Raw genomic sequence first — 13,979 nt, 5'->3', positions numbered from 1 at the left:
TTAATTTCATAATTTATTACATAAACAAATTAAAGTAGACCTAAATAAATGGAGAAATAAACTATGTTTATGGATCAGAAGACTCGATATTGTTAAACTGTTATTTCTCCCCAAATTGATCTATAGATCTAACGTGATCCTAATAAAAATTCCAGCAGTTTTTTTTTTTTTTTTGTAGAAACTTACAGGCTGATTCTAAAACTTTGATGGAAATGCAAAGGATCTAGAATAGCCAAAACAACTTTGGATAGAAAAACGTAATTGGAGAAATTATACTACCTATGGTGGGCAGGCTGTGAGATGGTCCCCATGACTTGGCTTCCCGGTGTTCATGTCTTTGTGCAATCCTCTCCCTCTGAGTACAGAAGAAAGCTGTGACTTGCTTCTAACCAGTAGAATAAGGCAAAAGTGATGGAATGTCACTTGCACGATCATGTTATGTTAAGACTGTCTTGCCAGCAGCCTCACTGTAGAGCAGGGGTTCTTAACCTTTTTTTGTTCCACCGACCCCTTTGCCAGTCAGGTGAAAACCACCAACCCCTTCTCAGAATGTAGCAGCAGATAGTTTTATGACACTCCACATCAGCATGTCTTTAAATTAAATTTTAGGATTATTCAAAATTATGTTTTACAACTTTCTCATAATTTCAATACCTGATAATCTCACACGGTTCAACATCTGTTCAAACAGTCATTTTCTGCAAACATTTATAAATTCAAGTTTTCCCATGGCATCATAAAACATCTCTGCCATCCTTACCAACCTTTTTGGAGGCAGTTATCTACTGTACTCAGAACATGCTGGGAAGTGGATTTGGCTCAACTGATAGAGCATCCGCCTACCATATGGGAAGTCCAGGGTTCAAACCCAGGGCCTCCTGACTTGTGTGGTGAGCTGGCCCATGCTCAGTGCTGATGCGCGTAAGTAGTGCCGTGCCATGCAGAGGTGTCCCCCGCATAGGGGAGCCCCACGTGCAAGGAGTGCGCCCTGTATGGAGAGCTGCCCTTCATGAAAAACATGCAGCCTGCCCAGGAGTGGCACCACACACACAGAGAGCTGATGCAATAAGATGAAGCAACCAAAAGACACAGGTTCCCGGTGCCACTGACAAGAATACAAGCGGACACAGAAGAACACACAGCGAATGGACACAGAGAGCAGACAACTGGGAGAGGGGGCGGGGGGGGGGCGGGAAGAGGAGAGAAATACATTAAAAAAAGGAGAACATGCTACATCAAAATAAAAATCATACTAAGTCCACACCATACTGTGTATTATTTAATAAATATATCACACCTACACCAACATGTCCCCACAAGAATGTTTTTTGAGTTTTCAATTCAAGCTTGGGCATCCGTGGACCCATGGTTACGAACCCCTGCTTTAGAGTCTCTCCTTTCTGTCTTTGAAGTAAACAACCATGTTGAGAAAGGCCATCTGACAAGGAGTTTTGAGTGGCCCCTAGAAGCTGAGGGTGTCCTCTGGCTGATAGCCAACAAAGAACTGAATTTCTCAGTTATACAAAGCTGCAGTGAACTGATTGCTGCTATCAACCACGGGAGCTGGAAAATTCATCCTTTCCTTGTCAGGCCTCCAGAGGAGAGCCCAACCCTGGCTGACACCTTTACTGCAGCCTTGTGAAACTCTAAGCAGTGGAGCCAGCTAAGCCATGACTGGACTGCTGACCCATGGGGACTGTGAGATAATAAATGTGTGTTGTTCTAAGCCTCCAAATTTGTGAGAATTTGTAACACAGCAATAGATAATACACTACCTGATCTTAAGACTTATCATAAAGTTACAGTTATCAAGACAGAGATGTAGACACGTTGAAAATAATAGCGTCCAGACATAGACCCACTCATAAATGGCCCATCAATTTTCAGTGAAGGTGCCAGGACAATTTAATGGGAGTAATCTTTACAAAAAATGGCACTGGAATGATTGGAAAACCATGTACAAAAAAAAAAAAAAGAAAGAATCTTGACCCCTACTTCCAATATATATTAACTTGAATTAACTTGAAATGGATAATAGACCTAAATGTAGGAGATAAAACTATAAAAATTCTAGAATAAAATGTGGGAGAAAATCTTAGTGACTTTGGGTTTGAAAAACATGGTTACAAAAAGCATGAATTATTAAAAAAATTTTTAATACATTGGATTTCATCAAAATTTTAAAATTTTGCTCCTCAAAAGACAGTTAATAAAATGAAAAGGAAAGCCATAGCCTGGAAGAAAATATTTGCAAAACACCTATCTGAAAAAGGAGTTGTATCTGATATATATTAGAGATATAATATGTATCTAATATACAGGGAAGCAGACGTGGCTCAAGCATTTGGGTGCCCGCCTACCACATGGGAGGTGAATGGTTTGGTTCCTGGTGCTTCCTAAAGAAAAGACACAGATTGGCCACAAGGAGAACAAACAACAATGGCAGGGAAGGGAAAGAAATAAAACAAATCTTAAAAATATATATATATTATATACACACACATACACAAAGAATTCTTAGAACTCATTAACAAGACAAATAACCCAATTTAAAAATGGGTAAAAGATTTGGATAGCTTACTTATGAGAAGACAAATAAGCACTTGAAAAGGTGCTTAACATAATTTGTCCTTAGAAAAAGGACACCGGAAGGGCTAAAAACCAATAATACAGTGTTTGAAAGGATGTAGAACAACTGGATCTTTTATATGCTTCTGGTGAGAATGTAAAATGATGTAATCACTTTGGAAAACAGCTTGGCTGCTTCTTAAAAAGCTAAATTCCTCCTTAAAAGTTATGCACTTACCATAAGATCCAACCCTTCAACTCTTAGGTATTTACCCTAAAGAAATGAAAGTATTATGACCAAAAACTTAAGATACAAATAAATATTCATAGCAATTTCATTTGTAATAGCCAAAAACTGGAAGCAACCCAAATGTCCATCAACATATGAATGAATAAACAAATCGTGGTATATTTTTATAGTGGAATTCTACTCAGCAATAAAAAGCAACAAAGGATTGATACACACAACATGGATGAATATCAAAATAATTATGAGTGAAAGATGCCAGGGAAAAAAAAGTTTACTTCTATTAACATAAAATACGAGGAAATGAAAACTAATCAATGGTGGCATAGAGCAGATCAGTGGTTGCAAAGGAGCAGATGCGAGCATGACAAAAGCCCAGGAGGAAATTTTGGGAGGGATATCTATGTTCATTATCTTAATTATGGTGATGGTTTCACATGTATATACTTACAAAACTCGAACACTTTAAATATGTGCAATTTTTTGAATATCAATTATTCCTCAAGGGGGGAGGGTAGGGGACATACCATGCTCTTTACAGCATGCCGAGGCAAAAATAAAAAGGGGTAAGGGGCGGGGAAACAGGAACTAGGTCGCGCATGCTCAGTGCTTCCTCCAGGCTCACCAATCAGATACCTCAGTGTGAGGAGGGGCGTGAGAAGGCGCGCATTGAGGGTGGACGTCAATTGAAGCTCTTCCACGTGCGAAGGCAAAGCACGAGGAGGAAGGAGGCGTCCCCGGCAGAGGGGGCGGCAGAGGGCGCCCTGGCCACGCCAGCCTGAGCGGATGTGGCTGGAGTCTTGGGACACAGACTTGTGAGGACGCTGCGACCAGGGTGCGCCAGGCTCTCACCCACAACTCAGGACTGGGGTTTTCCAGAGGATACGGGGGAGTCCTCGAAGGACTCTAATCAGGCAAGCAATGTAATTGGATGTTCAGTTTGAAAGACCATTTTGAAGCTATGTGGAAAAGGGCTCGAGAGGGCCAGGAACCGACCCGTAAGACAGTATTTCTTTTCCCTGTGGATTTCCCCATGTAACTGAACTCTGGAGGGAAAGGATTGTATTTTACTTATTTCCAAAGTGCCCTTCCCTACATGCACCCCTCCCCCATGCCTGGTGGCCAGTGCATTTTTGTTGAAGGAATTGAATAATCACAGGGTCTCACAGCTTGGAAGTAAAAGCCAGGGTGCAAATCTAGGTCTTTTGAACGTAAAAGCCCAGCTTCTTTGCTTCCGGGCATAATGAAAACCTAAAAATATTTGGTATTTTAGGATTCATCAGTCTAATCGATGCAATGATTTTGCCAGCCCCAAATGCTTGCCATAGAAAATAGGGGATTTCTGAGGGCTTACGGAAGGATTTGTGTGTTTTCAAAAATTTCAAAAAAAAAAAAAAAAGGTTTTGAGTCAACAAAGGTTATGCACTTACTCTTTCTTCAGGCACTGTGTTTGGGGTTGGACATGTCTATTGAGGAGATGGGACGTTGACCGTACCTTCACATAAATAGACAAAATAGAGATAACAAAAAACTATGCTAAGTGCTCTGCTAGAAAGCTTTGAGATCTCTTTTTTCCCTAACGTTTTGAAATTTTACCTATGACATGCTCTTATGTGTTTTTCCCACCTCAATGTGGTAGTGATAGAAGGGTTCCTTTCTCTGGAAATTTGTGCCCTGTGATTCTGAGAAAGTTTCTTTTATTAGATCTTTGATAATGTCCTCTTCTCCATTTTTCTTCTCTTCTTTCCTGAATGGGATATTCTGTTTGTCAGCTGTGGCACTCATGAATAATTACTTTGATTTTCTTTCATTTTCCATCTCTGTTTTTGTTCTACATTCTGGGATAACTTCCTCACTTTATCTTTGAATGGTCTTTTAATTTTTCATAGATCTTTGAATCTATGAATTTTTAGATTCTGCTATTTTAATACTTTAATTGAATTTATTCCTATTATAGTCTTCTCTTGTTTAATGAATGCAATATCTTCCTTTTTCTGAGGATATAAAATAAAATTTGGGGGTAAGTGTTTTTACTGTTTGTTTTGGTCTTTGACTTTCCTGTTGGAGACTGTCCTCAAATAATAATAGCAATGGCTAACATTTATTGAGCACTTACAACATGGGCAAAGTTCTAAGCTCTTTCAAATATTAATTTAATTATCATAACAACTAACAAAGTAGTGCTATTACCTCCAGTTTATAAATGCTAAAATGGAAGAAGTGAGAACTTGAGTAATTTAACAAAGGTCACACAGTTTGAAAGTGGTGGAGCAGGGATATTAACCCAGGCACGTATGTGCTTAACCACAACAATTCTATATGGCCTCATATTTGAGTGAGATATGGCTTCTGGTTAAAGTTGGTAGATTTGCCTGTTTCCTCTACCAATCCTGCAAAAACAATAATAAATGGATTTTTTAAAGGCACAAACCTGTAAGAACATAGAACATAGAAGAGGAGAAAACGGAAAAAGTTTTGAAAGTTAGGAAGCCTGTGGACCATTGGTAACTGACTTAGCACATCCCAGAAAGCTAAATCCTAAAATAACATAGGAGAAAGCCAAAAAGCAAACCATTTTTTTCCTGTAGACCACCTCCCTTTCCTCTCTTAATCTCTTTCTCACACACACAGGCACAGACATATTAATATATGTTAGGAATGGAGACACCAAGAACCTTTGGACAAGGGGGAGAAGGCGAGCCTGAAAACAGGATAGATTGAAAGAATGGTAAAAATCTGTTCGACTCCCAGATACTCTCCAACTTCACGACAGTCAGATGAATGCCCATCTCTGCTATATCCAACTTGATAGAAAGATTGAATTTTATTCTCTAGAGAGGATAAAACAGAAAGTCTCAGTATGGGAGATATTAGGCATAATTGAGGCAAGAGTGCTGCACTGAAAACAGGCATTAAATGAATGTTTACACACTAGGTGTTGAGGCAATGATTTAAGTACTTTATATGTATTAAGCAATTTAATTCTTCTAACAACTTTGAGGTGGCTACTATTTATTTTTTCATGATTTACAGATGAGAAAACAGGCACAGAGAGATTAAATTAGTTTGCCTGTGGTCGCATAGATAGTTACAAAAGAATATCTATAACGTGTTATATGTGGTATAAAGAATGATATAATAAACACCTGTGTACTCACCATTCAATTTACAAAAAAAAAAAGAATATTATCTTTTTTCCTAAACTTGACCTTTTGAAGTATTCTGTGTTTTCTTCATCATCCAATCCCATTCTTTCCCCTCTCAAATATAAAACACCATTTTGAAATTTAGGTCTACCATTCTCTTGCTTTTCTTTTTTTTTTTTTAAAGATTTATTTTTTACTTATTTCTCTCCCCTTTCCCCCCCACAGTGGTCTGCTCTCTGTGTCCACTCACTGTGTGTTCCTCTGTGACCGCTTCTATCCTTATCAGTGGCACCAGGAATCTGTGTTTCTTTTTGTTGTGTCATCTTGCTGCGTCAGCTCTCCATGTGTGTGGCACCATTCCTGGGCAAGCTGCACTTTCTTTCACGCTGGGCGACTCTCCTTACAGGGCGCACTCCTTGCGCGTGGGGCTCCCCTATGCGGAGGGCACCCCTGCGTGGCACGGCACTCCTTGCACGCATCAGCACTGAGCATGGGCCAGCTCCACACAGGTCAAGGAGGCCCGGGGTTTGAACCATGGACCTCCCATGTGGCAGGCGAATGCCCTATCCATTGGGCCAAGTCCTCTTCCCTCTTGCTTTTCTATATTGTTTATCACATATGTTTATATCCTGAAACCATATATAATTTACTTATGCATATTTTTGAATTTTATATAGTCATACTGTATGCATTCTACTTCAGGTTGTTTCGTCTCTCAGAATCATGTTTCTGAGATTAATTCATATTGTGAGTACCTGTGATTTATTTTCTCTGTTCTTCATTGTATGACTATTTCATAATTTATTTATCTGTTCTATTATGGGTGGACTTATTGTTATTTCCAATATTTTGCTATTACCAGTGGTTCTTCTAAGAACGTTCTTGTGCATCTGTCCTCTTGGCAAATGCTGGTTCCTTGCATATGCACATCCTCAACTTTATAAAATAGTGCGATATTGTTTCTAAATAGGTTGTGAACATGGAGAAGCGTTGGATTCCTTTAGGCTCTTGGCTATGATGCATAAGAGAACTTATGAATATGCCAGTTTAGTTAGGCCAGTAAAAATAATCTATTTGGGAAATGGGGGAAATAACAGAGTTTGCTGAGAAATGGGAGAGAAAGACGGAAACATACACCAAGATTTGGTGCTCGCCCCTCTAGGCAGAGAGAGTGAGCTGTGTGATCTGTTAGTTATTCCACCCCCTTGCTAATGATAAGGGGATGGGCCCCAGCAGTTATTGGTTATCCCACCTATGGTAGGGGCCAATGGCAAGGCCTTTGCAGAATATCCAGGGCCAAGGGGAGGTCCTGGAAAGAGAAACTGGGACCTCAAAGTTAAACTCAAGGTCCCATCAAGGTCTTGCAGCCATATTGTCTGCTGGCCTTGTGATCTGCCTGACATGTTGTCTCTCAGCCATGTTGTGGGTCATCTTCTCCTCCATTACCCTGTACTAATGTCCTCAGTTGTACCAATTTACTCTTTCACCAACATTATCTAAAAGTTTCTATTACATTGCATCTTTCACTTTTGCCCAACTTATTGGGGGAAATTGATGTGTCATTGTGGTTTTATGAGATTGAGCATCTTTTTATATATATTTTTTCACCATTCATGTGTCCTCTTCTGTGAAATACTATTCATGACTTTTGCCTATTTTTTATATGGTTGTCTGTTTTTTCTTAATTTTTGAGAATTCTCAATATATATTGGATACTTATCATTTGAAAGCTATGTGTATTGCAAATATTTGTTGCTAGCTTTTGCCTTGTCTTTTTCACTTTCTGATGTCTTTTGATGAGCTTGAGTTCTTAATTTTAACATAGTTGAATTTAGTCTTTTTCAAATGTTTAGTGGGTTTTTTGTGCCTAAATCCTTTGCCACCTCAAAGTTCTCTGCACATTTTTCAAGACTTGTCTTTCACATTTAAGTCTTAATCTACTGGGATTTGATACTTGTGTATGGGATAAGTGAGGCAGGATAATATAGGAAATGAGGGATACTGGTCAGAACATGGCCATGATCCCCTCGCCCCTGGAAGCCCCCTGAGGGAAGGCAGCTACTTGAGAACAAAGCCGGAACTGTCAAAATTGTTACAGCCAAAAAGCCAGCCAAGCCAAGACCCTGGTCACAAAGTCCCATTTGAAACTCTGTGGCTCAAAAGAAGCTCCAGATAACTCCAAACAGAAAGGCCTCCCTGTGGGTGCCCTGAAAGCTAACAGGTGAAGGTAGAAGGCAACCAATCAGTATAGCAAATAGCTGAGCTCCCTCCTTAATATGGGAGGGGGCAGGAGGAAGGGCCTTAAGAAGACCTATCCCACATCCCACTTTGTGGGTCTCACCCAGCAGCATGCCCGCACCTATGTCTCCAGTGTGTACTATCTTGTTTCTTCATAAACTCTTTTTACTGGCTTCATTTTTCTGGCATATCTCTGAATTCTTCCTTTCAATATAGCAAAGAACCTAAAAATTTAAGAGTGTTTCTGTAACGTAAGGTAGGATTCCAATTTCATTGTTTTTCCATTTAGATAGCCAATTGTCCCAGTTCTATTATTGATTGGTCTATCCTTTGCCTAGTGGTCTGCAATGTCACCTCTATCATAACAGCATTGTTCCCATACATACATGGGTTGGTTTCCCTATTCTGTTATACAAGCCACTATGTCACTGCCCCACTGTTTTAATTACCATAGCTGTATAATAATGAGACTGGATATTTGGTGGGACAAATTCCAACACCTTATTCTTTTTCTTCAGAAGTGTCTTTGCTATTCTCAGGGCCTCTGTTCATCCATACAAATTTTTAAAAAAGCTTGTCAAGTGATTCACATACAAACTCACACAAACCTGATGGAACTTTTATTGTAATTGCACTGAATCTGCTATCCAAATGTATTTGAGAATACAGTAATGAAATTTCCTAATAGAAGCAGAACTTTTCTCTACATTTATTTAGGTTTTCTATAATATATTTAATACAGTTTTTTCAAAGTTTTTCTGTATAGGTCTTGCACAGCTTTTGTCAAATTTTTCCTCACTGCCTTCTTATTTATGTTTCTCTTGTAAATTATTATCTTTTTAATGCAGTGTATTTCTAAAAATACTAATCTATATCTAGCAGTCTTGCTAAATGCTCTTATTTTATATATAGCAATTTGTCTATAGAGTATTTTGGCTTTTCTTTGTAGTCAATCATATTGTCTGTTAATAATGACAGTTTTGTTTCTTCCTTCTCTTTCTTTTTCTTTTGGTACTACTATGCTGACTGGACTTCCAGTATGGTGCTTAAAGAAGCAAAGACCTGTTTGTCTTGATCCTGATTTTAAAGAAAATGCTTCTAATATTTTACTGTTAATAATAAAGTTTGTATTTTGTCATTTTTATATCTGGATGGTGGATGTATTGGTAGTTCATTATGCCATTTACTCTAATTTTGTGTGTATTTGAACATTTTCACAATAGAATATTTTAAAAATGTTTGTTGCAGGGTTTTGGTAGATACCTTTTAATGGTTTAAGAAACCCCCTTTTTACAGCTTGCTAGGAGATTTTTGTATGTGGGAAGGCAGTGCTCAACCACTGAATCACATCAGCTCCCCTGAGTTGGTTTTTCATTTGTTTTCTTGTTGTTTGTTTTTGTTTTTAGGAGGCACTGGGAACTGAACCCGGGACCTCCCATGTGGGAAGCAGGCATTCAACTGCTTAAGCCACATCTACTCCCCTAAGAGATTTTTTTAAAACATCATGAATTGGTGTTGAATTTCATTAAATAATTTTTCTGCATTTATGAGATGGTTATATATTTTTCTTTTTTTTTTTAATTTTTATTTTTTAAGATTTATTTGTCTCCACCCTCTTGTTTTTGTGCTGTCTACTCTGTGTCCATTTGCTGTGTGTTATTCTGTGTCTGCTTGTCTTCTTTTTAGGTGGCTCCAGGAAGTGATCCTGGGACCTTCCAGAGTGGGAGAGAGGCGCTTAATCTCTTGCACCACCTCAGCTTGCTGGTCTGCTGCATCTCTTATTGTCTATCCTTTGTGTCTCTTTTTGTTGCATCATCTTGCTGTGCCAGCTCTCCCCTTGGGCCAGCTCGCTGTGTGGGCCAGCTTGTCTTTCACCAGGCCCTCTAAATTGAACCCTGGACGTCCCATGTGGTAAACAAGAGCCCAATCAATTGAACCACATCTGCTTCCCATGTTTTTCTCTTTTAATCTGACATTTATAGACTTTCTAATGTTAAACCACTCTTACATTCTTGGGAAAAGTTCAATTTGGTCATTAAATATATATGTATATATATATTATAAACATAAACATATATATATTTAAATACATCAATAGATTTTGGTTTCTTTTTATTTTGTTCAGGCTTTTAACAGTCTTGTTTGTGAGTGAGATTGACCTGTAATATTCCTTTCTCGTACAGTCCTTGTTAGTTTTGGTATTGAGATTTTATTGACTTGGAGTATATTCCATCTTCCACTCTCCAGAAAAGTTTGTATATGATTGAAGAAATGATCTGTTATTCTTTGAATGTTTGGCAGAACTCACCTGTAAAACTGATTTTTTTTTTTGGGTGGGGGAGATGTTTTAACTATTGACTCAATTTCTTTTATCATCATAGAGGTACTTTATCTAATGGTTTGGAAGTTACATATCCTATTTCTATTCTTTTTTTTTTAAAGATTTATTTTATTTCTCTCCCCTTCCCCCCACCCCCATTGTCTGCTCTCTGTGTCCATTCACTGTGTGTTCTTCTGTGTCCACTTGCATTCTTGTCATGCGGCACTGGGGAAACTGTGTCACTTTTTTTGTTGTGTCATTTTGCTGCGTCAGCTCTCTGTGTGTGCGGTGCCACTCCTGGGCAGGCTGTGCTTTTTTTGCGTGGGGTGGCTCTCCTTGCGGGGCACACTCCTTGTGTGTGGGGCACCCCTACATGGGGGGACATCTCTGCGTGGCATGATGCTCCTTGTGCAGCAGTACTGCACATGGGCCAGCTCACCACATGGGTCAGGAGGCCCTGGGTATTGAACCCTGGACCCTCCATATGGTAGGCAGATGCTCTATCAGTTGAACCACAACTGCTTCCCTCTATTTCTATTCTTATAGGTTTTTAAAAAAAATTTTTTTAAGCTTTTTAAAAGTTTTATCATGTAAGCTTATCAAGTTTAGAGTAAATCAATACCTTAACCTTGTCCTAAACAGTACAAAGATCTTTAGAACACTTTAACTCTGAAAATCCCTTCTTCCAACTCACATGCCCTTGATAATAATTTACCCCTGTCCTTTAAAAAAACAAAACCAAAAACAAATACCAAACAAACAAAAAAACCCGTCCACCTCTCTTGACCACTCATATCAAATATTCACCACCTCCAATTATTTTTTATTCTGCCTCACAAAAAACCTCTTATTTTCCTTCATAGCACTTAATCTCAAAATATGTTGTTTTGGGAAGTGGACTTTGCCCAATGGATAGGGCATCCGTCTGCCATATGGGAGGTCTGCGGTTCAAACCCTGGGTCTCCTTGACCCGAGTGGAGCTGGCCCATGCGCAGTGCTGATGCGCACAAGGAATGCCCTGCCATGCAGGGTTGTCCCTGCGTACGGGAGCCCCACGTGCAAGGAGTGCCCCCCATAAGGAGAGCCGCCCAGCTGAAAGAAAGTGCAGCCTGCCCAGGAATGGTGCTGCACACATGGAGAGCTGACGCAGCAAGATGACACAACAAAAAGAGACACAAATTCCTGTGCCGCTGACAACAACAGAAGCAAAGAAGAACACGGAGCAAATGGACACAGAGAACAGACAACTGGGCGGGGGCGGGGGGAGAAGGAAAGAGAAATAAATAAAATAAATCTTTTAAAAAATATACGTTGTTTGTTTACTTGGCTGTCTCTGTCCCTTTCTAGACTGTAATCTTCGTGAAGTCAAGGACCAAATCTACTTTGTTCACTGACTGATAAACATTTAGTAAATGTTTGTTGAATGAATGAATATTTATGTTTTAGAAAGGTCACTCTGAATGCAATGGGAGAATGGATCCATGGTGACACAACTAGAGGTAAAGAGGTAGGAGGCTGTAGGACTAATTCAGGCAAGAGATCCAGCCTTGGAAAATAGCAATAGAGATGTAGAAAAATAGAGAGGATTAAAAGATATTAGGAAACAGACTTTGGCCCAGTGATTAGGGCGTCCGTCTACCATATGGGAGGTCCGCGGTTCAAACCCCGGGCCTCCTTGACCCGTGTGGAGCTGGCCATGCGCAGTGCTGATGTGCGCAAGGAGTGCCGTGCCACGCAAGGGTGTCTCCCGCGTGGGGGAGCCCCATGCGCAAGGAGTGCGCCCGTGAGGAGAGCCGCCCAGCGTGAAAAGAAAGAGCAGCCTGCCCAGGAATGGCGCCGCCCACACTTCCTGTGCCGCTGACAACAGACAACAGAAGCGGACAAAGAAACAAGATGCAGCAAATAGACACAGAGAACAGACAAAGGGGGGGGGGGGGGATTAAATAAATAAATAAATCTTTAAAAAAAATAAAATAAAATAAAAGATATTAGGAGGTGAGATCCACAGGATTTTATTGTTTTGATATGGGGACTTGAGGTAAGTGGTATTTTTTAGGGTTCTGCCCTTGTTCTATTCTCTATTTATGCAACACAAACCCTTTGAGGGTACTGGAAGATGTTTGTGGCTTCAGTTACTAATTATGCTTGTTAACTCTCAAAGAGTTAACTCTCATATGTTGACTCTCTAAGTGGAACCTCTTTTCTGGGTTCCATAACAATATCTAACCATGTGTGAGACTTGTGTACCTAGGTTATCTTGAAGGCACCCTAAGTTTAATATGTCAGAAACCACACTCATTATCTTTCTTGCCAAATCTGTTCCTCTTCCAGTGTTTTTAGTTTCAGGAAATGATACCACTAACCTCCTGCTTGCTTGTGCCAGAAGATTGTTAGGGGGTGGCTTCTGGAGCCAGCCTATGAGAAGAAAGGGAGATAAGTACTAGTCTGTTAATGGATGTTACTAATTTGCTTTCCTCATTTTATTTCTTATTTTTATTTACTATATTTAAAATAGTAAGGAAAAGTAAAGCCATGAGAATGGAAGAGATGACACAGAAAGAAAAGAATATAAGGATCTACCCCCAGAGCAGAGTAGTGGGTAAGGAAGAGAGGGGATAATTACCATGTATTCAGCACCTAGTAGTGCTGAGTTCTGTGCTTGGCATTTGCCATTCATTAATTATTTTGTTCCTCCCATGACCCTATGAGATTTTTTGCAGATGAGGAAATTGCTGAAGGTCGCATGTCTACATGTGGTAGAGTGGAGATTTGACCCAGGTTTGTCTGATTCCAAGTGTTTCAGTATGTAATGGGGCGGAATTATAAGTAAAGGAGCAGAAACAGTTTTATGGTTGTTGGTAAATATTGCCAGATTGCTTTCCAAAGGATTGTACTGGTATAAAATGCCAGTGTACCAATTCATTATAATATCTTGATCATTGAATATGTAGTAATTTTTTAAAATTAGTGTATATAGAATGATGCCTTATTATTATTCTATTTTGACTTATGAATTAATGATAATTTTTTTTTTTTAAGATTTATTTATTTATTTAATTCCCCCCTCCTCCCCTGGTTGTCTGTTCTTGGTGTCTATTTGCTGCGTCTTGTTTCTTTGTCTGCTTCTGTTGTCCTCAGCGGCACGGGAAGTGTGGGCGGCGCCATTCCTGGGCAGGCTGCTCTTTCTTTTCACGCTGGGCGGCTCTCCTCACGGGCGCACTCCTTGTGCGTGGGGCTCCCCCACGCGGGGGACACCCTTGCGTGGCACGACACTCCTTGCGCGCATCAGCGCTGCGCATGGGCCAGCTCCACACGGGTCAAGGAGGCCCGGGGTTTGAACCGCGGACCTCCCATATGGTAGACGGACGCCCTAACCACTGGGCCAAAGTCCGTTTCCCTAATGATAATTTTTATAGCACAGACTCTTCTTTGGCCAATTGATATACGTGGGCCATATTTA

The sequence above is a fragment of the Dasypus novemcinctus genome, chromosome 9, assembly GCF_030445035.2.
Source record: "Dasypus novemcinctus isolate mDasNov1 chromosome 9, mDasNov1.1.hap2, whole genome shotgun sequence".
Taxonomy (NCBI): domain Eukaryota; kingdom Metazoa; phylum Chordata; class Mammalia; order Cingulata; family Dasypodidae; genus Dasypus; species Dasypus novemcinctus.
Note: the sequence above shows the minus strand (reverse complement) of the source record.